Source organism: Telopea speciosissima, chromosome 2 (genome assembly GCF_018873765.1).
Source record: "Telopea speciosissima isolate NSW1024214 ecotype Mountain lineage chromosome 2, Tspe_v1, whole genome shotgun sequence".
NCBI lineage: Eukaryota > Viridiplantae > Streptophyta > Magnoliopsida > Proteales > Proteaceae > Telopea > Telopea speciosissima.
In genome coordinates this window covers 29962960-29989276 of record NC_057917.1, presented here as the reverse complement: position 1 = coordinate 29989276, position 26317 = coordinate 29962960, and the positions used below count along the sequence as shown (strand labels likewise).

The 26317-nt window shown below is 37.1% G+C and overlaps 1 long non-coding RNA gene across 1 annotated transcript; it reads right to left on the bottom strand.

Moving 5' to 3' along the window:
* Window positions 1–1545: 1545 nt before the first annotated feature.
* LOC122652517 lies at window positions 1546–25338 on the bottom strand. Its single transcript, XR_006331610.1, has 3 exons — window positions 25222–25338; window positions 18419–18429; window positions 1546–1556 (listed from the first exon to the last, which is right to left on the bottom strand). It is a non-coding gene; the product is annotated as an uncharacterized LOC122652517 (long non-coding RNA).
* Window positions 25339–26317: the final 979 nt, after the last annotated feature.

The window sequence follows — 26317 nt, the reverse complement described above, 5'->3', positions numbered from 1 at the left end:
AGCTCATTGGATTTATATGTGTTAGTAGTAAGTAGTTATTATTATCACATGTAATGCTAGAAGAGATTGTACGGTGCACTTGCGAGCGAGGACGGTACCCATCCCAGCGCGTACGCGTGCGCGTGCGTGTGCGTGAGGCGCAATGTGGCGCTTTGATGGCGCACTTTGCACTCGCACGTGCGCATCGTCGCAGATATGTCGCCTTAATCTTTTCGGGATCGACGGTGTCTGATCAAAGGGTGCTTAGGATCGATCCGACCGTTGGATCGGTGGCTGATCAAAGAGGAGTGCAACCCTTGGTTTAACATTGACCCCAAGAGTTGCAGCCCACACGAACAGCCAAGGGAGCCCAGCCAATAGTCATGACCCGTCGGTCAAGCCATATGAGCCAATGGGTGTGACCCATCCGAACAGGCCTTGTGGGCCTATAAATGGGCCACAAATTCTCTCATCCAGGGATTAAAAAGAAGAAAAAGATTCTCTCGATAGCTTCACGTGTTCTGTCTCGCAACCGAACACTTTGATTTATCTTGGGAGGCAGGTTTGCTGCAACCCTTTGCGGGATTAGGAGGGTGCAAATCTGCGCTTAAGGACAGAATGATTTCGTTCGACTCGAGCCTTCTTTCGTCCTCTCCTTTTTTGTTCAGATTTTCAACAATCTTAAGACAATATTTACTCAATGGAGGAGACGCAATCATGAAGATACAGGGAACGAGATAAGCAAACTTGAGAAGTTTGATGGGTCATTTTTCAAACGTTGGAAAGGGAAGATGTATTTCTTCCTCACCGCTTTGAAACTTGCTCATGTCTGAACGAAGAGAAGCCGAGCACCGACACCGACGCACACCACTGCGAGAGCTTCAAATGGAGAGACACCGGTGCGAAAAGCATGACGCGAAGTGGGAGCAAGACGATTTCATGTGCAAGGGCTACATCCTCAATGGGTTATCAAACACACTTTATGATGTGTATGAGCCTAAATTTACGACAACACGTCGAGAGAACTATGGGAGGATCTCTACAAAAAGTACAAAATTGAGGATGCGGCAACAAGAAGTTTCTTATAAGTAAGTTGTTTGATTACGAGGATGGTAGGAGATAAGTCTATTATTTCACAAACCTATGAGTTGCAAGGTCTCATGAATCAAATCATCTCTCGAGGGCCATTCTCTTGACGAATCTTTCCAAGTGTCATCTATTATTTCAAAGTTACCTTTTGCTTGGAAAGATTGTCGGAAAGAGTTGAAACGAAGAAGGATGCAATGACTATGCAAGAGTTGATTAAGTATATCCAAGTTGAAGAGAATTCTGCAAACGGATAAACTTGAATTTGAGGAAAAATCTCCAAAGGCTCATGTCATAGAAAATGCATCTTCTAAGGGCAAGAAGAGAAAGTATGATGGGAAAGGCAATGTTTCGAGAAGAAAAAGGGTACATTTATTAACCCCAAAGCGGCTTCGGAAATGCGGAAAAGCCGGTCATTTCAAGAAACAAGTGCGAGTTTATATCAAGGAGAAGCAACAAAAGGACCAAGCCAACATGATTGACAATGATGACTGGGCTGCTATGATATCCGAGGTATATGCAAGGGTGATGATGAGGAATGGTGGATCGATTCGGTGCAACCAAACATGTTGCCAAGAACAAAAATTTGTTCAAAGTTTATGAACCTATAGCAGATGGACAAGATCTCTTTATGGGAAATTCTTCAACCGCTAAGGTCATAGGTAAAGGCACAAGTGGTTCTGAATCTCACATCCGGGAAAAGCCTACTTTGAATGATGTACTTCATGTTCCCGATATTAGGAAGAACTTAATGTCTCAGTAAGCTTGCTTGACAAACATGGATTTAAAATCTGTTTGAGTCGGGAACATCATAGTATCCAAAGGGGAGTTTATGTTGGGAAAGGATATGCATCGAACGGGATGTATAAATTTAATATGATTAATGAAAACTCATCTTCTGCTTACATTGTTTCTACTTTTGATACATGGCATTCTAGACTTGGGCATGTTAATTATAAGTGCATGAGAAATATGGTTAAATTAGGTTTATTACCGAATGCACATCTTCTAGTCATGACAAATGTTCACGTATGCATCAAGTCTAAAATTGCTAGAAAATCTTTTAAGAAAGTAGAAAGGAATACACAACTCTTAGAATTAGTACATTCTGATTTGTGTGAATTAGAAGGTATTCTAACTAGAGGTGGTAAAAGATATTTCATCACATTTATAGATGATTGTTCAAAATACACATATGTATATCTCATAAGGACTAAAGATGAGGCTTTGGAGAAATTCAAAATCTACAAAGCCGAAGTGGAAAAACCAATTGGATCGTAAGATTAAAATCTTACGAACGATAGGGAAGAGAATACTTCTCCACTGATGATTTTTGTGAAGTTTATGGAATTATCCATCAAACAACGGCACCTTATAGTCCTCAACGAATGGAGTAGCGAAAGAAAAAATAGGACTCTAACGAAATGGTGAATACACTTTTACTTACTTCGACTTACCAAAGAATTTATGGGGGAAGCATTAATGATGCTTGTCATATACTTAACCGTATACCCCATAAAAAGACTAATATCACTCCCTATGAATATTGGATGAAGAGAAAACCTTCTCTTGGATATTTCAAAATATGGGGATGTAGAGCATTGGTAAGATTAACTGATCCTAAAAGACCTAAATTAGGTGAAAAGGCAATTGAATGTATTTTCATTGGCTATGCCCAACATAGCAAGGCCTATAGATTTCTAACGATGGAATCTCTAGAGACCGTTAGCCAAAATACAATTTTGGAATCTAGAGATGCTTGAGTTCTTTGAGGATTCATTCTCTAGGAAACGGAAGAATGAAAATACAAACAAGGAGGATCAAGATATTGTTCAATCAAATTCTCGGAATAATGAGAGTGTTGAACTTAGAAGAAGTAAAAGAGTTAGAGTGGAAAAATCCTTTAGTCCGATTTCTATCAATTCTTGGTAGAAGGAAACAGAAATGAAGTTACATATTCTTGTGTGTATAATGTTGAACATGATCCATTGACTTTTAGAAGCCATGAATTCTCAAGATTCGCTTTTGGCAAGAAGCTATAAATGATGAAATGGATTCTCTTATGGGTAATAAAACATGGGTTTTAACAGATTTACCTCCTGGTTTTAAGTCTATTGGTTGTAAGTGGATTTTTAGCGAAAGCTTAAAGCGATGGAACCATTGATAAGTTTAAAGCTAGGCTTGTAGCAAAGGGCTTTAAGCAAAAAGAAGGCATTGATTATTTCGATACATATGCTCCTGTTGCTAGAATTAGTACAATTAGATTGTTAATTGCTTTAGCATCGATTAATAAACTTGTTATACACCAAATGGATGTTAAAACTGCTTTTCTAAATGGAGATTTAGAAGAAGAAGTTTACATGGAACAACCTGAAGGGTTTGTTTTGAAAGGCCAGGAAAGTAAGGTTTGTAAACTAGTCAAATCTTTGTATGGTCTAAAACAAGCTCCTAAGCAATGGCATGATAAATTTGACCAAAAGGTTGTAGCAAATGGATTTAGAATAAATGAATCTGATAAATGTGTTTATTCTAAATTCAAGAATGGACATGGTGTTATAATATGTTTATATGTTGATGATATGTTAATCTTTGGTACTAATGCAAGCACTGTTTTGGAGACAAAGGCTTTCCTATCTTCGTGTTTTGATATGAAAGATATGGGTGAAGCAAATATAATTTTGGGAATCAAAATTGTTAAATCCTCTGATTGTATTTCTTTAACACAGTCTCATTACATAAAGAAAATATTAAAGAAATTCAATCATGAGGATTGTAAACCATTGCTACCCCATATGATCATTCTATTAGATTAATTTCTAATGAAGGGAATTGTATATCTCAATTGGAATACGCTAGTATCATTGGCAGCTTAATGTATGCCATGCGGTGCACTCGTCCGATATAGCTTTTGCGGTTGGTGTTTTGAGTAGGTTTACTCATAACCCTGGACAAATTCATTGGAATGCAGTTTCTAGAGTACTTAAGTACTTAAAGGGCACAATGAGTTATGCATTAAGTTATAAGGATTTTCCTTGATTACTAGAAGGATATACAGATGCTAATTGGATCACGGGATCCGATGAATCAAAGTCCACAAGTGGTTGGATATTTACCTTGGGTGGAGGATCAATTTCTTGGGGATCCAAGAAACAGATCGTAGTTTCACACTCCACTATGGAGTCTGAATTTATCGCTTTAGCAATGGCGAGAAAGGAAGCGAATGGCTTAGGGACCTCTTAACGAGAGATTCCTCTGTGGCCTAAGCCAATACCTGCTATATCAATATCTTGTGATAATGAAGCAACATTATCAAGGGCTTATAATAAAGTCTACAATGGAAAGTCAAGGCATATCGAGTTTAAGACATAGCTATGTAAGAGAACAACTCATCAAAGGAGTTGTGACTATTAGTTATGTAAAGTCAAAGGAAAATTTGGCTGATCCCTTTACAAAAGGCCTGGGTAGGGATGTGGTATGGAAGACTTCCAGGGAGATGGGTTTAAAGCTTTTAAATGAGAGATAACCTGCAAGTGAAAACCAACTAGACACTAGACCAACATCTAGTCAACTAGTTCAATGAAAAAACACTTGTAGTAATAACCGGTTATGCACTCAACTAGTAGAGATAAGATCTCTTGACATCTCAAGGTAGTGCATGTTTGTATGGAGAAACCGACAGAGGGTAGGATCAATCCTTCAATGAGTCTATGCCTTATAGGAAATGCAAGTCATACAATTGCATTTGATTAGATTCACCTATATAAGTGCGGAAGTGGGGCCGCTTCTGCGAGATTCAAAGCTTGTCTCTAAGGCACTTATGAAAACCTAAGATGAAAGCACAAGGCCATAAATGTGCTATTGAAACTATGTTCAAGTAAGTCATATGTCTAGTATATTAGATTTGTCGCTATAAAATTCTAAGTTCAAGGCTACGGCTACTTCGTTTTTGACAAGTACTAATGTATTTTGACAACATAAAGGTTCAAGTCGAAAGACACCTTTATGTAAGTATGATTTAGAAGTACAGAGAGTTTATTGACTGAGGCTCAATTATTTTAAAAAATTGGGGGAAATTGTTGGAATTTTTCAAAATATTGATGTGGACTTTTAGTCCCACATCGGCTATGAAAGGAAAGCTCATTGGATTTATATGTGTCGTAGTAAGTAGTTATTATTATCACATGTAATGTTAGAAGAGATTGTACGGTGCACTTACGAGCGGGGCGGTACCCGTCCGAGCGCGCTGCGCGCTGTGCGTGTGCGTGAGCGCAATGTGGCGCTTTGATGGCGCACTTTGCACTTCGCGCGTGCGCGCTCGTCGCAGATGTCGCCTTAATCTTTTCGGGATCGACGGTGTCTCGATCAAAGGGTGCTTAGGATCGATCCGACCGTTGGATCGGTGGCTGATCAAAGAGGGAGTGCAACCCTTGGTTTAACATTGACCCCAAGAGTTGCAGCCCACACGAACAGCCAAGGGAGCCCACCCAATAGTCATGACTGTCGAGTCAAGCCATATGAGCCAATGGGTGTGACCCATCCGAACAGGCCTTGTGGGCCTATAAATGGGCCACAAATTCTCTCGACCGAGGATTAAAAAGAAGAAAAAGATTCTCTGATAGCTTCACGAGTGTTACTGTCTCGCAACCGAATAAAGTCCGCTGATTTATCTTGGGAGGCAGGTTTGCTGCAACCCTTGCGGATTAGGAGGGTGCAAATCTGTCTTAAGGACGAACGATTTCGTCGACTCAGGCCTTCTTTCTGTCCTCTCCTTTTTTGTTCAGATTTTTCAACAGGGATCAAACCCCACAGCCAGCCTTCTCTGTCCATCAACTTAACCGTCGCACACTATAATTCTGGGTTCCGAGAATGGACACCTCCCATCGGCACTGTCCAAGGTTGTATAAAATCTGCCACCACCCTCTCACCCAGCAGATTGCATTCTCTTCAAGCTCCAGGAAACAAGGGAAGTTTGGAAAAGTTATTCGAGTTTGGTACGTACACGACATGCTTACTCTCCTCCTGCATTGCTCTATTACTGTTTCAGCATTATTTTCAATATTTTCCCTCGTAATATAACATCATGCTCTATTCGAATCTGTGACATAAGTTCACTCCATTTTATGTGGAATTTCTCATTCAACTTGAATTCTTCTTTCTATGCACCCAACTGTGTGGAGGATGAGAAATTGAAAACCGAAGCAGAAAATAGAAATCAATAATAGCAGGGGAAGGACAGATTAATTCAAAGTTCCACAATGGACCACATTGAAGATGAGCACATCGATCTGTATCTCGTTCTGTCTTAGAAGCTCTCATCAAAGCCGGCCATTGGTGGAACTATGTGAATTAGGAGCAAATACAGGAGAAAATTCCAGGATGGGACGTCAAGAAACTATCCCAATAGGAAAACTGATTCTAACCAAATACATAAATGCATGAATACACACAATTCAAGTTATAGAAGAATAGAAGAAGAAAACGAAAATATTTTTAGTATTTTCTTTTTTAAAAAAAAAAAGTTTGTGTAAGATGAAGTTTCTTTCATCGTTAAAAAGCTCCAGATCGAACCCCAGAAATTTAGGGTCAAAACTAATCAATACAAGAAAACACGTTCTCAACAAGAGCCAAATTATGCCAATTCTGAGAATGAATCAGAACCAGAAACAAATGGTGAATCAAAGGCAATCAAGGATGTATATATAACCAGAAGAGAATTTGGTTTCAAACACTTACTAATTAATCATATATTATCACAGAAAATTGCATTTGAGGCCTACAGTTTAGAAACGATTTGGTGAAAATAAGAGGCACATCCCAGTCTTCTCTATGCACCCTACACAGATTGTATTTGGAAACGCATTGACAGTGCAATAGGGTATTTATTTCAGACAAGAAAAAGAAATAAAGAAGACACCATCCACTGGGTCTTCTTTATTTTCAGTTGGCTGTATATACCATCATTGTGGATTGTATTATGGATTTAATTCCGATTAAGTTGAGGCCTTTGACCTTTGGTAGAACTTCCCTGTCTGTAGAGACCCCACTTAATCATGGAGGGTGATTGGCTTTGGCCGTTAAGTGGTGGTTCTCCCCAAAGTGACACATTCTTGAAGAGCCGTATATTCTTCTTGCTGATCAACGATGATTACAATATCAGGCAACCCCGTCATATATTGGATTCCACCCAAATATGCTTGCAAGTGAGATAGTTGTCTTTTCAACATTGCTGCATCTCTTTTATGCCTCCAATCTCCCCAGAACAAGAGGACCGACCATGCTTCTCGCAGCTATACATTTATGATACATACAATGAACTTCAGAATAGAATGAAGATAATAGAAGATTCTAATCTAAAAGAACCTATTGCGCAAAAACTGATGGATATACTTCAAAATAATCCATATGCACGTTTCTTCAGAAGCTTGAAAGATGTACAGTCATTAGAGAGCTACGAAATATTGATCAGAAGCGACATAAATCTTGATCAGAGAGTATACAATACACCATCAGTGGACCAAGTTGGAGCTATTTGGATAGAAGGTAATAATCTTATCAGAAAGCAAAAATGTGATATATTAATTCAAGGACTTTCAGGTAGAAAACATAGAGTGAATCATTATTATGGATGTTATGATGCGTTACAATATCCTCTTCTATACCCAAATGGAGAGGTTGGATGACATAGACGTATCAAGAAGAAAATTGAGCCATGTACTGTTTTACAAGATATAACAAGAGAGAAAGCTATATTTGATGATGAAAGTGTCAACGATCAAGGTATGTATACAAAGATTATATCATTAATCTATTACTAAAAATAAAGTTGTCACACCCCGGAACCACCCCCTGGGAGGATCCGATGGTTGACCCGAATACCCGAGGTATCCAAACACCTCCAGGATCCAGATGCAGTAAATACAAGTCACAAGCAAAATAAAGTTTAAAATATAAATATGGTTTTATTGTCAGAGTGCGCCCAAGTTGTAATATTTACATAAAGCTCCAGTTGTATTGTCCACATCCTAGTCCCTACATTCAGATTACCTTTATACATAGCATCCCAGAAAGGAAGAAGGTAACCTATTTAGTATTTACAATGGATTTTCATCCATCAAAAGAATATAAGGGAAAAACAAAAGAAATGGAAAGGTCGGTCTACATCACTAGTCCCTATTCTCCCGGGACACCTTGATCGTTTGATAATAGGGCTCACACCCCTCTCCGTCCATATCAGCATGCATACCATCACCATAACCCTCAAGCTCGAAGTTATCTTCTCCGCCACCATAATATCCACCTGCAGTATCATCTAAAAAGATAAAATTTCACGGGGGTGAGCTCCACCGAGCCCAGAAAGTGAAGGATAGACCACACATACACTAGCATGAATCCTAAATGCATGAATTCAATTTTAATCTTAATTCTCACCTAACAAGCAATGCCTAAGTCACTAGGTTAATGCCACGCCAACAACTCGGGAAACAATCTCGGTTCCTTTTGCACCTCCCCGAGATGTAACCTCAATTGTTGTATGAGGCCCACATCGATCATCAGTACGGTATACCTTCCCGTGGGTAGACCCCTGATAATCATAGCCTAGACCCCACCCCCGACATGTACTCCTCAGGACAAGGCGCTACGATCACCAACACCCGAACCCCTGTTGGTAAGGGTTGTAGCATTAAGGAATTGATATCCCTAGCCATGTGCATCTAAATGGCATCGTATGAGGTGTACTGTGCTCCAGCATCCCATACTATGGCACACCATACCACTCGTTTCCAAGCCGACTACGGCGTCTATTCTATCACAAACATTCACATAGCATATCATTTCACAGTACATTGTTCACGTTTATAATCATAATAATAAGATCATAATATGTAAAACTGGAATTAAATATGCATTTAAACAATGACAATTATATATAAGAATGGAATCAACATTATTAAAACAATCAAGCCTATCCCCACTTACCTTTTCTTTTTAGCACGGAGTCTACCGAGTTTGGGTCAGAGATGAGCTTCGGATCTGGTCCTGGTGGAATATTTAACTTCCTGTTACAAGGTTTAGTTCATTAGAATCCGTAATCGGTATTTTGTTAAATCTTTATTTGTTTCTTGTTCATTTGAATTTCAGGTGACTTTGTTGTATTGTCGAACCTCAAATGTTAATTAAGTTTCGGTTTTGAGCATCTTTATGAAAATGGTATTTCTTTCTGTTGTGATTTTAACAGGACTAGAATCGAGCTAAAGTCATTTACGGTGAGGGGCACATGATTGACATAGCCCAACTCTCCAAAATCCATGCCTTTGTCTAAACCTTGACTTCGATATCAGATTTGGGGAATTTTTGTTTGGAGTGGATGTTGGACCGAAACATGGTTTTCGAACATGCTTCTGTTACGAAAATTTTGGCGTTGGTTTCGTGAATTTACGATATACCATTGGTGAGTTATCACAGTTTCCATTAGATCAGTTCAAAAATTCTAGTTTGTCGATCGGGTATGTTCACCAGCCGAAACGAGATCCATAAACTCCAAATATGATTTCGGTTCCTGAACGAAAAATGTGTGTCGTCAAGTCTGGTTTACACAGGTTTTGGAATCAGCGGATTTGAGGTCCTCGAGAGTGAGATATCTCCGTTTCCGTATAGGTTGTCCATTCTGGAATTTTGTTTTGTTTTGTTTTTGTCTCATGTGTTGAGTACCGTTTGGTTACTCAATTCATGCTTTTGATTCTGATCACATTCATTTGCTGTTTCCCAAACAAGCCTCATACCATATTTTAAGTTACTGTTTAAAGTCCTGTTTGGTTTTTTTATAACATATTAGTTGGGCCCATAGTTATACTTAGTGATAGTACCAAACAGATTTTAGTTAGTTAGATCTTCAACCTCTGTTTCTCATTTCCGTTTCTTGGAGTATAGCAGGTTTTTGTTTCTTTTTTTTTTTTTTTTAAACTGAGATTGAACAGAGGCACAACCACCACCATCTGTGGTGGTTGGTTTCAGGCGGCAGGAGCCAGCATCCCCAATATCAAGAAGGGAGAGGTGGGGGTTGAGCATCATGGCCGAACCTCCCTCTCCCTCTCCACCGTTTTTTTCCTTCTCTCTCCTCCCCTTCTCTTCTTCTCTTCTTCCTTCCCTTTTAGAACCCATATCCTCTCTCTTATCCTCTCCTACTCCTTCCATTGATTTCACTAATCCTTTTGTTTTTCTTCTACCTCCCTTATCAAATCTGAATTCAGAGGAAGGTAAAAATTTCAGAAAATTTCAGAATAAAGAAACGGAAAAAAAAAACAATACCTATGGAGAAGAGTTGGTCCTCTTCTAACTGCTCCCTTAAACCTCTTCTTTCTTCTCTTCTTTTCTCTTTTCTCTCTTTCTTTCCTCTCCTTTCTTCTACACCTTCCCAAAATCACAGAGATGTAAAAAAAACGAAATCCATTCTCTGTTTTGCTTTTTATGATTTCAGATCTGAAATCCATTCCCTGAAATTCCCTTTTTACCCCTTCTAAACCCTCTAGATAAATCTTCCTCTTTTAGTCCCAATGACACCTAACCCCTCCTAAGCCATGTGTTTGCTTTTAGAGAAAGACACTAACCCACTCCTCCACATGTCAAAGACCTATTTAGCATATTAAGCAATTTAATAAAAATAATATAATATGATATACAAATTTCTATATACTTGGTATATATCCATATACCTACATGTATATATGTATCCTTAGGTATTATAGTTAAATAAAAAAAAAAAACTCTTTTATAATATGAAAGATTTATATATATATAAAAATAAAATAAAATACAAATACTAACACTAATAATAACACAACAAGTCTTGCATTATTAAAAAGTAATATTTTATTTTATTGTTTATTACTATTTTTTTTTATTTAAAAAAAAATAGCATAAATAGTGTTAAATCAGAGTGTGGTCATGTTAGGGTCGCTTACCGAGAGTTGTACAATTGTTTGTAAACTTTACAATTGCACGGGGGAGGTACACGTCATTTTAACGGCAGGTGACGTATCGATGCCAAAATTCCAACTCCGTGTCTACTCGCTCAAACATCCAATCCACGTTCCACAGGGTACATGGGGCTACGACTTCGGGTTCTGGGCCTACAATGGGATTCGGGTTAGTGTTCGGGTCGAAAATATGCAAAGCAGTAACAAAAGTATTATAGATAATATTTTATATTTATGATTTATGATTTTTATATGCAAACTTTGATGAGAATAAGAAAAACATGATATCTCCAAGAGCATATTAATGTCATAGGCTACAAATACGAGATTTTGATCAATCTATTCTACTGTATGCTGACCTATTGCTACATCAATTTGTGGTTGATATGTATATTAAAATAGAATCAACAAGGTTGGATTACTATCGATCAAAACAATCGAATATCAGAGCATAACTATATCAAGGGATTGTTAATAGTGTATTAACTGGAGAAACAAGAGGTGATCGAATTGGGAAAAAGGTTGTTCTACTAGCATCATTTATTGGAGGACCCAGAGATATGAGGCATAGATACCTGGATACTATGACATTAGTTCAAGAATTTGGAAAACCAGATCTATTTATTACTATGACATGCAACCCAGAGTGGAGAGAAATACAGGAAGAATTATACCGAGGGCAGATTCCACAAGATAGACCAGATCTTACAGCAAGAATCTTTCGAGCAAAGTTACATGATCTGGAAGATAAATTATTCAAGAAATCCTTCTTTGGCAAAGTAGTTGGATATGTGCATGTTATAGAATTTTAGAAGAGGGGATTACCACATGCACATATATTGATCATTCTTCAAAATAATTTCAAGATCACAAATCCTGATCAATTTGATCGATACGTCTGTGCTGAGATTTCTGAGGAAGAAAAATATTCAGATTTATATGAAAAGGTTGTGAAACATATGATGTATAGACCTTGCGGATATCTTAATAAGAAAATTGCTTGTATGAGAAATGGAGTATGTAAGAATCGATATCCTAGATCTTTTAATGAGAAAACAATGCAAAGAAAAGATTCAGATCCTATTTACAGGACATGAAATAATGGAAGAAAAGTGAAGGTACGTAAGCATTTTTTGGATAATAGATGGGTTGCCCCTTATAATCCTTACTTACTCACAAGATATGACTGCCACATCAATGTTGAGATATGCTCTGGTTTAAAGGCAGTAAAGTACCTATACAAATATGTATACAAAGGTCATGACCGTGTGGCATTTTCAGTATCATATAATAATGGTGAATACATGATGGATGAAATTAAGCAGTTCAGAGATGGAAGATGGGTATCTGCATAGGAAGCAATATAGAGAATTTTTGAATTCAACTTGAATTAAAAATGTTCCCTTATGTCATCAACTTGCAATTGCATTTACCTGATAAACAAATGATATAGTACTGGGAGAAGCAGAATTTGCAAAATGTGCTACATTCAGAAAATACATCAAAGACAATGCTTACAAAATTTTTTCGTATGAACTCTATTTATCCATAAATGACAAAATATCTCTATAGAGAATTTCCAGAGCATTATGTGTGGAACAAACAAGCGAAATGTTGAACAACAAGATAAATAAAGGAATCAATTAGGCGTGTTAATTCAGCCAATCTTACAGAAGGGGAAAGATTTTATTTAAGACTACTATTAAATCACATAAGAGGACCAACATCATTTACAGATATATTGTGTGTAGATAAAGTCAAATACTCTACTTTTAAAAAAGCTGCTCAAAGAAGAGGCCTGCTAAATAGTGATGATGCAATTTCTGAATGTCTAAAAGAATCAGGTCACTTCCAAATGCCAAGGATTGTTCGAAAACTTTTTACAATGATACTTGTTTATTGTGAGCCAACAGATGTTATGAAGTTATGGAATGATAATTTTGAAGCAATGTCAGAAGATATCAGAAGAACAGCTGGGACATCAGAGTCTCATTTATTACAAACAATAACAGATGTAAATTCTTTCGTATAGAGCGTGGGCAGAAGCATAAATGACTCTGGCTTGCCAAAAATTAGAAAAATTGCAGAACATACAAAGGATTCTCAACCAAGAGAGATTGCAGATGAATATGCAATAGAAATGACATTGGAAGAATATAATGCACCAAATAAGCTGAATTTGGAGTAAAGACATGCTTATAATATAATCCTAGAGTATGTAGAATCCAAAAAGAGTGGAATTTTTTTTTATTGATGGGCCAGGAGGTACATGGAAGACATATTTATATTGTGCACTACTAGCAACACTACGATCAAAGAATGAAATAGCACTTGCAACAGCAACTTCAGGAGTAGCAGCTGCAATAATGCCAGGAGGAAGAATAGCACATTTAAGATTTAAAATTCCAACAAAAATCAATGATTCAAGTATTTGCAGTTTCTCAAAACAAAGTATCACAGCTAAATTGATACGTAGAACAAAACTTATTATATGGGATGAAGCTCCAATGGCTAAAAGACAAGAAATAGAAGTAGTTGATAGAACATTACAAGATATTATAGAAAATTCATACTCATTTGGAGGAAAAGTCATGGTGTTCGGAGGCGACTTCAGACAAGTCTCCCAGTTGTTCCTCGAGCTACAAGAACTGAAATGGTAGATGCAAGTTTGGTAATGTCATATCTATGGTAAAAAAAATGATAAAGATGCAACTAACAGCAAATATGAGGGCAAGACTTGATTCAAGTTTTAGTGAATTCCTATTATGAGTAGGAAACGGTGAAGAACTAACTGAATCAGAAGGTATGATACGCATTCCAGATGAAATGTTGATCCAATACAGAGATTTGATCGAAGCTGAAGAAGAATTGATAAAGACAATATTTCCTTCATTACATGAAAAGGCTCATTCGACTAAATATATTAAAGAACGGGCAATCTTGGCAAGCAAAAATGAAACACTAGATAAATTGAATGAGAAGCTTATTGATCAATTTTCTGGAGATAGTGTTACGTATTATAGCTTCGATTCAGCAACTAATGATGCACAAACAAATTACCCAGAAGAATTCCTCAATTTATTGGCGCCTAATGGACTTCCACCTCATAGATTGGTGTTAAAGAAAAACTGTTCAATAATGCTGCTACGGAATCTAGATCCATCATAGGGAGAATGCAATGGAACAATGTTAGTTTGCCGTGAATTCAAAAGAAATGTTATTCTAGCAGAGATAGCAGTTGGACAATTTCTGGAAACCTTGCCCCTCTTTCAAGAATACCATTGTGTCCAGCAGAAAATGAAAGATACCCTTTCCATCTAAAAAAAGAGCAATTTTCAATTAGACTTTGCTTTGCTATGACAATAAATAAATCACAAGGCCAAACTATACCACATGTTGGAGTATATCTATCACAATCGGTATTTTCACATGGCCAGCTGTATGTAATTTTATCAAGAGGAATAGCCATGTCAACAATAAAAGTTTTAGTACCAGAAGACAAGGAAAGGAAAGAGAAGGGATCTTATACCAAAAATGTGGTCTACAAAGAAGTATTACTACAGAATAGGTACATATAATTTAAAAAAATTATAAACTGTTCAAATTATAGAAATATATTATCATTTGCTATTAAACCTTTTTCTATTATCACAGGAAAAATGAGAAATTGAGTACCATGAGAATATCAAGCTGAGGGGGATCGTCAACGTCTTGAGAGTTATACATACAAACTGTACAAATGTACATTAATAAAGTATGCTATATTATTTTATTTAATATATTTTAAACATTTATTTTTAAGACACTACTTCAATGCTAAAATATTAGCTTGCTGTCTTTTATGTCATTACCTATGAATGCAGTAAATGTCGATATCAAGAAATTGGATTTTTATGCACCACAGTTCCTAAGTGATTAGAGACAAGAAAATTATAAATGACTAATTTTGGATAAAAACATAACTAATATTAAATGTGACCGTATAAAAAGATGTGCATTAAATGGCAAGAATGATGATTGACTAAACGAAATATAAGAGTCATAAGCAAATTTGGTATCTAATCATTATTCTCACAGTTTCCTTTGATGGTAGAATATTTGCAGATATCATTGTCACATTTTACAATTAAAGTTCTAATTCAATGTTTATTTTTTAAATTTTTTTTATTCAATATGTTAAGTCCTACTAACAAATCATAATTTTTTACAGGAAAAATGATAAATATTGTCTACATAAATCAATTAAAGACAAACGAAAGAGATTGAAAATTGAAGGTGGTGGTACTGCACAAAAATATGATCAAAGAATATTTTAATAAAAAAGGATCAGAAAAAATTCAAAAGATAACTGTAAGTGATGATGAGGTACGTTAAATAAATTTATAAATACTTTTATGTCGTGATTTATTTATATAACACTCAAAACCAAAATTTAAGTCTTATTAGTAGAATATCTAATTGAAGTGTCAAATTTTGATTTTGCAGGGAACAAAAATACATATAGTGATGTATAATGACATTGCAGATAAATTTCATAATACACTAAATGTTGACAAAACATATTTCATCACGGTTGGGTTGGTGAAAAAGGTAAATTTAAATTATCCAAATGTTCATAAGGAACATGAATTAACTTTGACCAACACGTCAATAATAGAAGAAGTTAGGGATGGGACATCAATAGTCAACATGAAATACAGCTTCAGCAACCTCACAGATTTATAAAAGCAAGTCGAGAAAAAGGAGACAACATTTGGTTAGTAATTATAATGTTTAAAAAATTAAATATTATATATAAATTAACTTAAATTTAGTTGTTGATGAACTCAATATACTAACTATATTTGTTTAATTATTATTTTTATCTTTTGACAGGTGTTATTGGAATAGTTACAAAAGTGAAAAATGTGGTCACAATAGCAACAAAAAACAATGGAAAAAAGGATAAAAGAGAAATAGAGATCATCAATATGGAGTAAGATTAGTTTTTCTAAATACTTTTAAAACATATTTTTAGACAATAACTAATATTAATTTTAACTATTATTCATATTGATTAATAGTTCGGACCCAATAATGTTAACATTATGGGGAGAATATACTACAAATGAAGGAAGCAAAATAATGAATTTCGCATCAAAAAATCCAATTGTGGCCTTCTCATCAATTGCAACATCAACTTACAAAGGTAATGTACAAATTAGAAATTTTACTTATTTTTCATAAAGTATAATAATAATACTGTTTTTCAAATTACAGGGTTCTCACTAAATACTACTGGAGCAACATTAACGAAAATAAATCTGAAAATTTCAGAGACTGAAGAATTAAGAAGATGGTATGTCTCAAAATCCAAAAAATGAAGAATTTAGAAAATCGTATGTCTCAAAAATTATATATAAATACATATACCTCAATTTTTTAAAATGATGTTACAGGTACAAAGAAAACAGTGAAATCAAAAAAATAAATCAAGCAAAATCAGAAGAACAAAAATACAAAGAAGCGGAGCTTCTTAAAATTGAGGATCTATTAGACAAATCATTTTTTGCAAATTTGATAAGTTAATATATTATAATTTTAAATAGTAAAATATTAAACATAACTATTGTTTTCATTTTACTTTGAGGATTCTAACATAATCAAACTTGCAGAAAAAATATTAATATATTACAGGAATAATCTAAAAACTTGACATTGAAGAACCATGGTACAACGCATGCACAAAATGTAGCAAAAAAATCCACCTCCAAGGAGCAAAAGTAACATGCGAAAAATGTGCAAATGATGATACAAAGTACACACAGAAGTAAGATTCGTTTTCACCAATAAATTAATACAATACTTTTTTATTTGAAGAGTATTTTAAATAAATAATTACTTTACATTGACAGGTACTTGGTGAAATTCAAGGTCTCAGATGATACAGGAACAATAATTGTGACAATATTTAATGATATTGAAACAATTACCGGAGTTTCAGCAGTTGAATATACAAAATCAATAGAGAAGATAAATAAATTATATTAATTTTGAAAAACTAATTTATTAAATAAATAAAAAAAACTAAAATTAAATATAAAACAATTAATATTTATTTTTTATTTTGCAGCACAAAGATTCTTTAAAGTGTTGCATATCTAAAATATATGATTTCTACTTCAAAATTGATAATATAAACTATTCAAGTAGAACATCAAAAAGAATTGTTCCAGAGAAACTCAAGGAGATATGCAGAAAAGAAGAGAATCATTGATTTAGAAGACAATCAAGATCAGCAAAAGAAGAAGATAAGAATTGAGAAGGAATAGATAGGCATAGCTAAAAGGCATGGCGAAAAACTGTGTATTTTGAAGTTATTTCAGAATTGATGTTAATGAACATTGTAACTATTATTGGAAGTAGCGTTTTATATTTATAACTCTTCATTTTAACTTCAAATTATTTTTTATGGGGATGATTATATACGAACAACTGCCAAACGTAGTTGCAAAGCTGTGGTATGCTTCATGCCTTACTCACGAAGAGATCTTGGGTTAGTTTGTAGGCTAATAATTTGAGATTACACAACATAACTTCTCTCACTCCACCATACAGCCACATGTGCATATGCACGTGTACTGCTGACAAATTAGTGTGGAATCCAAACTTTTAAACTGTTCAACTTACTATCGTCCACAAGAAGGAATGGTCAACCTTAATGCCACACTTTCACTCAAGCATATTAACTTGTTTAACGGACCTACCATCAAAGATGGTTGAACCGATGGCCTATAAAGCTGGATTATTAAAACAATGGGCATCTGGAATATGCGTACTTTGTAAATTGTAACTTGCTGTTAGCAAGTTTTGAGCATATCTAACCCATTACAACCTAAATACAGATAAAAAAGCAGCAATACTTTTGTTTGTGTTACACATTTTCCTTTATTATTAGACATATCTCTCAATATTTATACATTTAATTTTTTTAGCTTTAAGGGTCAAAGCCATCTTGACCTCCCACCAGTCCAACTGGTTGAACAGGGGGGAGCCAATGAGCGAATACTAGATCAGAAGTATTGGTATGTCTTCTTAGCAAGATCACTGTTCTTAACATTGTAACTATTATTAGAAGTAGCGTTTTAAATTTATAACTCTTCATTTTAACTTCAAATTATTTTTTATGGGGATGATTATATACGAACAACTGCCAAGCGTAGTTGCTAAGCTGTGGTATGCTTCATGCCTTACTCGCCAGGAGATCAGATGTGTTAGTCTGTCTTCTTTGCAAGATCAGTGTTCTTAACAACATAATCCAGTCAACATGATTTCTTGGCTGAACTTTATTTGTGTTCTCACTCAAGAGCAACTGCCTTGGTGAACGTGTGGGTGATAACCCAGGATGAAGCTATCCGGTTAAAGTCTAATGAGTTCAAGCCTAAGCAAATCATGCATGAAGAGGTAACCATTATGGTTTCGAATATGAGTTTGGCATCTTTTTCCTACTAAAATTTGATCAAATTGTTATGCAACTATAGACAAGGTTCTCCTTCTCGTGCCATGTCAAATTCTCAATAAGCGATTGATAGAAAGGAAGGTTAGCTGTTGAAAGGGCAGAGCAAACTAGACTGAGTTCTCTCCACTCCTAACTCCAGTTTATCCGGCCGGGCAAACAATTGTGACTTTCATCCCCGCTTCGCACCTCTAATAGCAATAAGTACGCCTACATTAGCTCACCGCTTCTCCTAGCACGCATTGGCACGCTTGCCTTAGACTCACATGACATGACAGATGAATACCACAGCGTTCCATACCACCAAGACAATTCGCACATCAGATTCAGTTTATAGTCATGCATAATGAATTCAGTTTTAATATGCATCCACCTAACAATCAAAATGCTTTAGTCCATGAGGTAAAGTCCTACTGCAACATCCCTTAGGTTGTATCCCCCATGAGTCAAATACGGTAACAATCCGATGATACACCCGAGTTGCGGTTGGAAACCTACAAGACCTAACCCCCTCACCGAGTTATCTGCAAGCTCCCAAGATAACCCAAGCTCTCACCCAAAAATGGTGGTCTATTGAGAATGGCACCCCAGTCCGTTGGAAGCTACCATCTGTTACCCAACACCTTTCCCCCTGTTGGTAAGAGGTGTAGCACAAGGGAATATGTAATCCTAACCATACATCTATGAAAAGGTGCACCCTCATGTATAAGCCAGAGGTCAAGTCCATAGTACCAAAATCACAGTCGGTCCGGCTATCCTCTCGCCCCCTCTAGCTTACACATGCACATGCAGGAGTACGATGGATGTGATATCGAATAATAGTCAGCCCGATCACATACCCGTACAACTCATCACATAAACATCGCATGTCCAACACATAACCAGTATTCACATCCACATCTCATTGCATAATCATTACAAAATCATATCTCATATTCATGTCGCAATACAAATCCATCATTCACATTTACAATAACAGTTCAAGCATAATTGTAAATCCTTAAGCATCTAGCATTCAACATGATAATCTTAAACCATTCTTACCATGATCCATCATTAATAACATGCATTGAAATTAGCATAGATCATCTTATCATTTATCACATACATGCATGAATTATCACACCCCTCAAACCACCCCTGGGAGGATTAGGTAGGTGACCCGAATTGCACAGTAGCAATCCGTCAAACTCCAAGGATCTAGAAGTTGTTAATCCATTTACAGACACACACATCCACAATAATACAAGATGTATAACACAGAGTGCTGAGGAAAAAAAAAACTAATATTTACATTAAGCTTGAAAGAAAAACAAAAGAAAGCAAATATGTACAACCAACATTGTTTTTAGTTCTCTCTCTCTCTCTCAGAACATCAGCAGTCCCAACTCTATTCGACCCAGCTTTACAAAAGAATATAAATAGGGCAAGGCAACCCGAGCCCAAAACAAAGCTGTACAAAAGAGGGATCCCCAGTAAAACCAAAAAGAAATCCCATAGTCAAAAATAGAGTCAACTGCACACCCCTCACGGGTCCTCCTCAACTATCACTGAAAAGACTCGCACCAGTGGTATGACCTCCGTCCGGGTCCATAGCAATATTGTCATGGTAACCAAAGCCCATCTCTAGGAGATGAACCTCCCCGCTACAGAGACATCCATTTGCAGGATCATCTAACAAAAATATATCTCCACCGAGCCCGTGAATGAAATATCACCATACATGCACATGCAAGCATAACCATATGAGTCCTACATGATGTGCAGTTCATTTTATTTATTAGCCACCTAACATCACAACTAAGGCGGGTAAGTGCTACTACAATCCCCAATACATGTATCCCTGATGCGGACTTTTAACCCCTTCCCTCGATATACCCATTGAGTTATCAGAGAGGATCGATCAACTCCCACATCAGTCACCAAGGTCAACCTGACTAGCCCTCTGGGATTAACCTGTGAGGCATCCATCCACATTTCAACATATCACATTTTTTTTGCTGGCATATAGCCTCATAACCACCTTTTCGGTGCATAACATTTTCATCTCTTTTCTCTTTCTTTCTTTTTCTTTTCTTTTCTTTTTTATATGGTCACTCTCATAGGCATCCAACACCTTAACCCCTATTGGCAAGGGTGCGTAGCACAGGTGATGATACTCTAGCCCAATGCATCTATATGGCATAGTATGAGTCAGGTGATATCAGCCGCATCCTATTCTATGGGCTACCACAGGTCTCATTTTCAAGCTGACTATGGCACCTAGTCTAGCAATTCATTGTTCATTCACAGTATTCACCAGTCAAGCATTCCTTATTTAATAGAATCTACAGTATTTGAAATAAATAAATAGAGTAAGTAGCATCATTGTAATTTGTCATGACTCGATAGCCATGTTACATCTACACACACGGTATAATTTCACTCACCTTATTCTAGTCCTACTGGTTCAGCTGTCGGCTCGGTCCCGGTTGGTAATTGACTATGCACCTCGACCTTGGGATCAAAACCTAATTTATTGGATCATAAAAGTGTTTCAAATAAAGTTTAAGATTACATTAGTGTCCTAGAGTTGGTCTAGGCTTAATCGTACTGACCTTGTATTTATACAGGTATTACCTAGAATTCTCTGGGTTTTACACTGGGCTTTTGGATCTATCTCCTTGTGCATCAACCAGAGATGTAAGATTCACATTTCTTGGTATTTCCATAGCATAGCCTGCCTATGCATGGCCCAAACAACCTCTCAAACCAATGCAAGGGTTCACAGCCCAGCTGAATCCAGCTTTGGGCATGGTTACCTAGCCCTGTGGGGCCCACTTGAGCATCCGGGGTATGGATGACAGCAAGGACTAGTAGAGAGGGGTATTTTGGTCATTTACATACTTCCCATACTGCCCTAGGTCCATTGGTGAAGGTCCAAAAGGCAAAATTCACATCTGAGCCCAAATGCCATCTCTAGGCGTTTGGGCCAATCGTCCAGTGCATCGCCCAGAGCCTGTTTAACACGAGTTTAGGCTCAAAATCTTGGATTTTGCAGTAGGACCAGCCATGGTCTAGATCAAGAATGTAAATGGGATGACCATGGATGAAAAATAAAGCAAATCCATTGGTCCAAGTGGATTCAAGTTTATTTTTCCCATTTGGAAGCTGGGGGAGCTCTGACAGCACAGGTTAGATCTAGCTTTGGCTGGATGCATGGCTTGTTTTACATGTATTTTCATGAAATAACACTGATCTTATGCTAAGGTATGCAAAGATCTCATTGCATGCAGAGATCCATGCCAAGACTGCATGCTCTGGGTGCAAATATGCAGTGCAGTCAAGCACAGAGACTGACTTCAGTCTTAGCTGTAGAAACAGCAGCATACCATTCCATTTAATGATCAGATCTTGCATGCAATGATCAAGCATGTAAGATCCCAAGCTTCCCTAGGCATCCCAGTGGTGTTCTGAGCAATACAGGTCAGAGACACATCAATTAGACTAGAGAACTATGGTCAATCATGGTGAACAATAGTATACAGAGGCTGAGATCATTGCCTAGATCTTGTTTGCAGGCTGGTTCAATGTCAGAGATGGCTCAGGTCTCACCTTCCTTCTTCTCTTTCTTTCCTTCTCTTCTTCTTCCTCCTCCTTCTCTTTCTCTCTTTCTAATTCACTAGCAGCAGTAGGAAACGAAAATGGGAGCTGGTCCTCCCTATTTATAGTTTTAGGATGACTAAGGCTTGTTTGTCCTTAGGTCCCACTTCCCAAGAATGCATTTTTGAGTGCATTCTGGCTGCACTGGTGGGGTCCACATGATTCCAGGGGTGCGTAAAAAATTCCCATTAACCTCTGGGGGGTGTTCACAGGTTATGTGTATGATCCCTAGGTGTTTGGAGTCCAATAAACCAGTTTGAGGCACTCTAGGCGTTTCACTAGGCCTTTGGGCCAATCGCCTAATGCATCGCCCAGAGAATACAGCTTTGTTGTTTTTGCCTTAGGCTTGCACAGGTGTTAAGCCTATGACTTGGGCATTGCACCAACACCCCTTCCAAGGCCTGACACACATCTGAACAGGTGTGGGACCCCACATATTTGGGTAGGAGAGAAAGTACCTGGAGTTGGAGCAGTACATCAGATTGTGAGTAGTGCAGTTGCATGGGTCTACAACCCATCTTCCAACAGGCATATAGGATGACATCCTCGGGGGTTCTCTACTGAATTCAACCACTGGAGTGATGCTCCACAGTGTGTTTGGGTGACTGGTTACAGGTTTCTATCCTTCATTCAAAATCCCAGTCAGTCTGGGGCAGGTTTGACATGAATGGAATTCAAAGCAGGTCATCACAAAAGTATTCCATAAATTAAGTCCAAATATCTAATCCACTCACCTTGTTCTTCAAATCGGTGATTCAAACCAAAATCCGATTCGCACGCGTACTCGTACGATCAGTCTAGACAGTTGTGTTTGACTAATTTAATATGTTTAGATGATGTTAATATTTATAAACAACTTCCATTAAAATCCCTCACAACCTTTGCTTAAACCTCCTAGAAGTGGACGAGGTCACCGAGGTAATTTTAGTCTTACCAATGTTGTCAATGCATAACAGCCCGCTTTGGACTCATTTTAATAGGTCTTCCACTCAGATTGGGTAAAATGTTTCTTCATATGAAATGAAGCCCTTTAAGTCTAGTTTACAATGCAATTTGAATTGCATCATTTTCTTATATATCGACTGAGTTATGGTTGATATAGTAAGCAGATGTCAAACCTAGAAATAGCAGCATTTTAGTTCATTCTGGCCTTTGCGGAGGCACATGCGGAGGCAGAATTCATCCCCACAAACTGCCTCCGCACAACCCAGAAATGTTGTTCTTTACCTCAACTTGGGCATTTGCTTTGGGCTCAGGTTAAAGGGCTTGCTGGAGGTCTTCATGAGGGTTATTCTAGCCTTCTAAACTCCTATTTACATAGGGGTTCAATCCTCAATAGGATCCATACATTGGATCAAGTCTTAGCATCAAGGTCTTTCTATTTTGAGATCCTACAATGGGTCTCACATGGTGATTCAGCCATGGAATGGTTCTATAGTAGCTTAGGGCCACAAATTACTATTAAAATCATCAAATAGGAGATCTAATTATAGTAGGACAATAAGCCCTAAGATTTGGTTGGAGATTGGATGGGTTACTTCTCCAAAGGTTCCCACATTAGGGTTTCACAAGGGGGTTTCATGGCATCTAAGCCAAGGGGCTGTATATGGGTATTCTAGGATCATTAACTGATGTATTTAACATTAAATATAGGGTTCCTTTATAGTAGGCTAAGAGGCCCCATGGTTTGGTTGAAGATTGAATGAATTTCAACCAAATCCAAGTGAGTCTAGGCTAGGATTGATGGGGTTTAGCTTAGTTACAAAGAGTTTAGCTTAGGACAGCAAAGGGGGTAAGTTTCCAAGCTAGAAATGGGCTGCAACCCTCCTTCTCCACGAGCTCCTAGGCCAAGAGGTAGATCTCCAACTGGTTGGGGGTGAAGATGGCTCTCAAGAGGGGCTCCAATGGTGTTGGGGCTCCTCCTTCTCTCTCTCCTTCTTCCTTTCCTCTTCTTCTTCTTCCTCCTTCCTTCTTCCTCAGCCTCCCATGTTTTCTTCCTTTTCTTGAATGTTAGAAAAGAGAGAATGAGGAGAAGAATAGGGTTTTGGGTTAGTTTAGCTAAGTGTCTAAGGGCATGTTTGGTTAGGGAGTTTTTAAGGTCCAAAATGGGTTCTAAGAAGTTGGAATCCCAAATAGGACTTAAGGTTCCCATCTCAAGGTTTAGATAAGTGTATTAGGTCATAAATGAGTTAGGTCAACTAAGGGTGAAGCCCCAAGCTCGAGCCCAAATGATCCAAAGCAACACCAATCGGATTTGGACTGTTTTTAGCCCTTGTGGAGGCTCTGCAGGCTGCCCAGATCGTGCCTCCGCAGAGGGTATTCTGGCTTAGACTAATCTCCAAGGCTTGGGGGCTCTTCTCATAAATGTATATACATGTGAGGGGGGTCTTAATGGGTATAAATGGATAACAATAATACACATAAAATATATATCAAAGAGCTTGCATAAAGAGAATTAAATCACGTGGTTTAAAAAATTTAAATAAAATGATATGAGGTCTAATCATCCAATTAAGTAGAGAATCATCTTACCTTCAACTCTCAAGGCACAAATCCAATTGTGAAGTCTAATCCTCATGGGTTTGATCTACTAGTAAGGGTTCAAGAATAGATTAGCTGGAGTGTGGATGTAACACATTTTTTTCCCATTCCAATTGCGGTGTTGGTTATTTCAAATACACGTGGGTAATCTTAATTTTTTTTTATTTATAGGTTTTTTTGGTTGTGTATGCTGTCCTGTTTAATATGCTGGTTTATTAGTATTCCCTTAGCTCTCTCCCTACATTTCTTTTCTTTTTGTTTAAGTATGCGATGAATTGTCCTGTTAGGTTCACCCAAATAGGGTTCTCTTTTGGCATATGAGATCCATACATAATAACATATATGTATTTTGTTTTTGTTTTGGAGTCTGATGATTTGCTTGGAATATTTTTCTTTCGCTCTTGTTTTTTTTCACCTCTTAATGTGCATACTTTTCTTGCGTTGCATTCTTGATCTCGTGTTCTAGTTGTCTTGTTTTCTGACATTATGGTATGTTAATTACACAGGAGGATATGGGAACAGATTATCTTGTAAGACCTGTTGGTCCTGCTGAAGTTGAGGAAGATGCTAGTGATTTTGAGCCAATGGAAGAGAATGAAGAGGAAGAAGATTTTGATGAATTTGAATTTGAGTTCTCAGCTCTCTGTAGGATGAAAATGACTAGAGAAGAAAGTTAGAATGGGGCCACATTCCTTTAACTATTTTGGCTTATCTTAGATAATGCCCTAGAACTACCAATTGTTTTTCTTTGTTGATAAATAAATGCTTTAGTTGCAACGAAAAGATACTAATTGTAGTTACTTCAATGGAATAATTGTAGAGAATAAAATGCTACAATATTCAAGGTGCAATTCATTGCATTTTCCTTTCAGTCAAAGGGTCCTAAACCTGGCTAGTTCAGGCTCTTCAATTTTTGGTTTGATTGGGACAGTCTAGTTTTCCTTCTACAATTTTTTTGCCCTAAGGCTGTAGCTCTCTTCAAATCCTTTTGTCTTCATTGAGCTATCAATCACCAAAGAGAATGATCATGAAAAAGTAAAAAAGTAGGAACCAAAGGGGTCAAAATTTAGATAGAACCACAAAGCTTAAGCAAAGAAGCATTATATCTCCAAGCTTTTACAAAGGTTCCAGGATAGAAGCTAAACCATAACGTGACAAATACAACTAATAACTTGGGTTTATTTTCCCCCTCCAACTTATTGGAATTTTATCATTTCTGCCCAACTTCCAAGTTTTGACTTATGGTGCTTGTCATTTGATAAATTGGTGTTGGACAAGTGTGTGTCCATCAAACCCGGTTCGGTCTAATTCAACCCGGTTCACCTTTGTATTGAACATTTATACATTTTAGTTTAATATTGTCACATGCGATATAAACTTTTTGAGCATTATGTGTCCGTAAGTTATACTTAAAATGGTAGTCGTGACTAGGGTTTGGGTTGGCACCCTTATCATATGGTCGTCGCATTGGGTATGCCTAGACATGTAATGTTAGGGTACAAATGCGAGTGCTCACATGTTTGATGTGTGCATTGGAGAAGAATCTACTTTGCTGATTCCCTCATGTATTACTGCCAGATGTAGGAAGGGATAGACATGT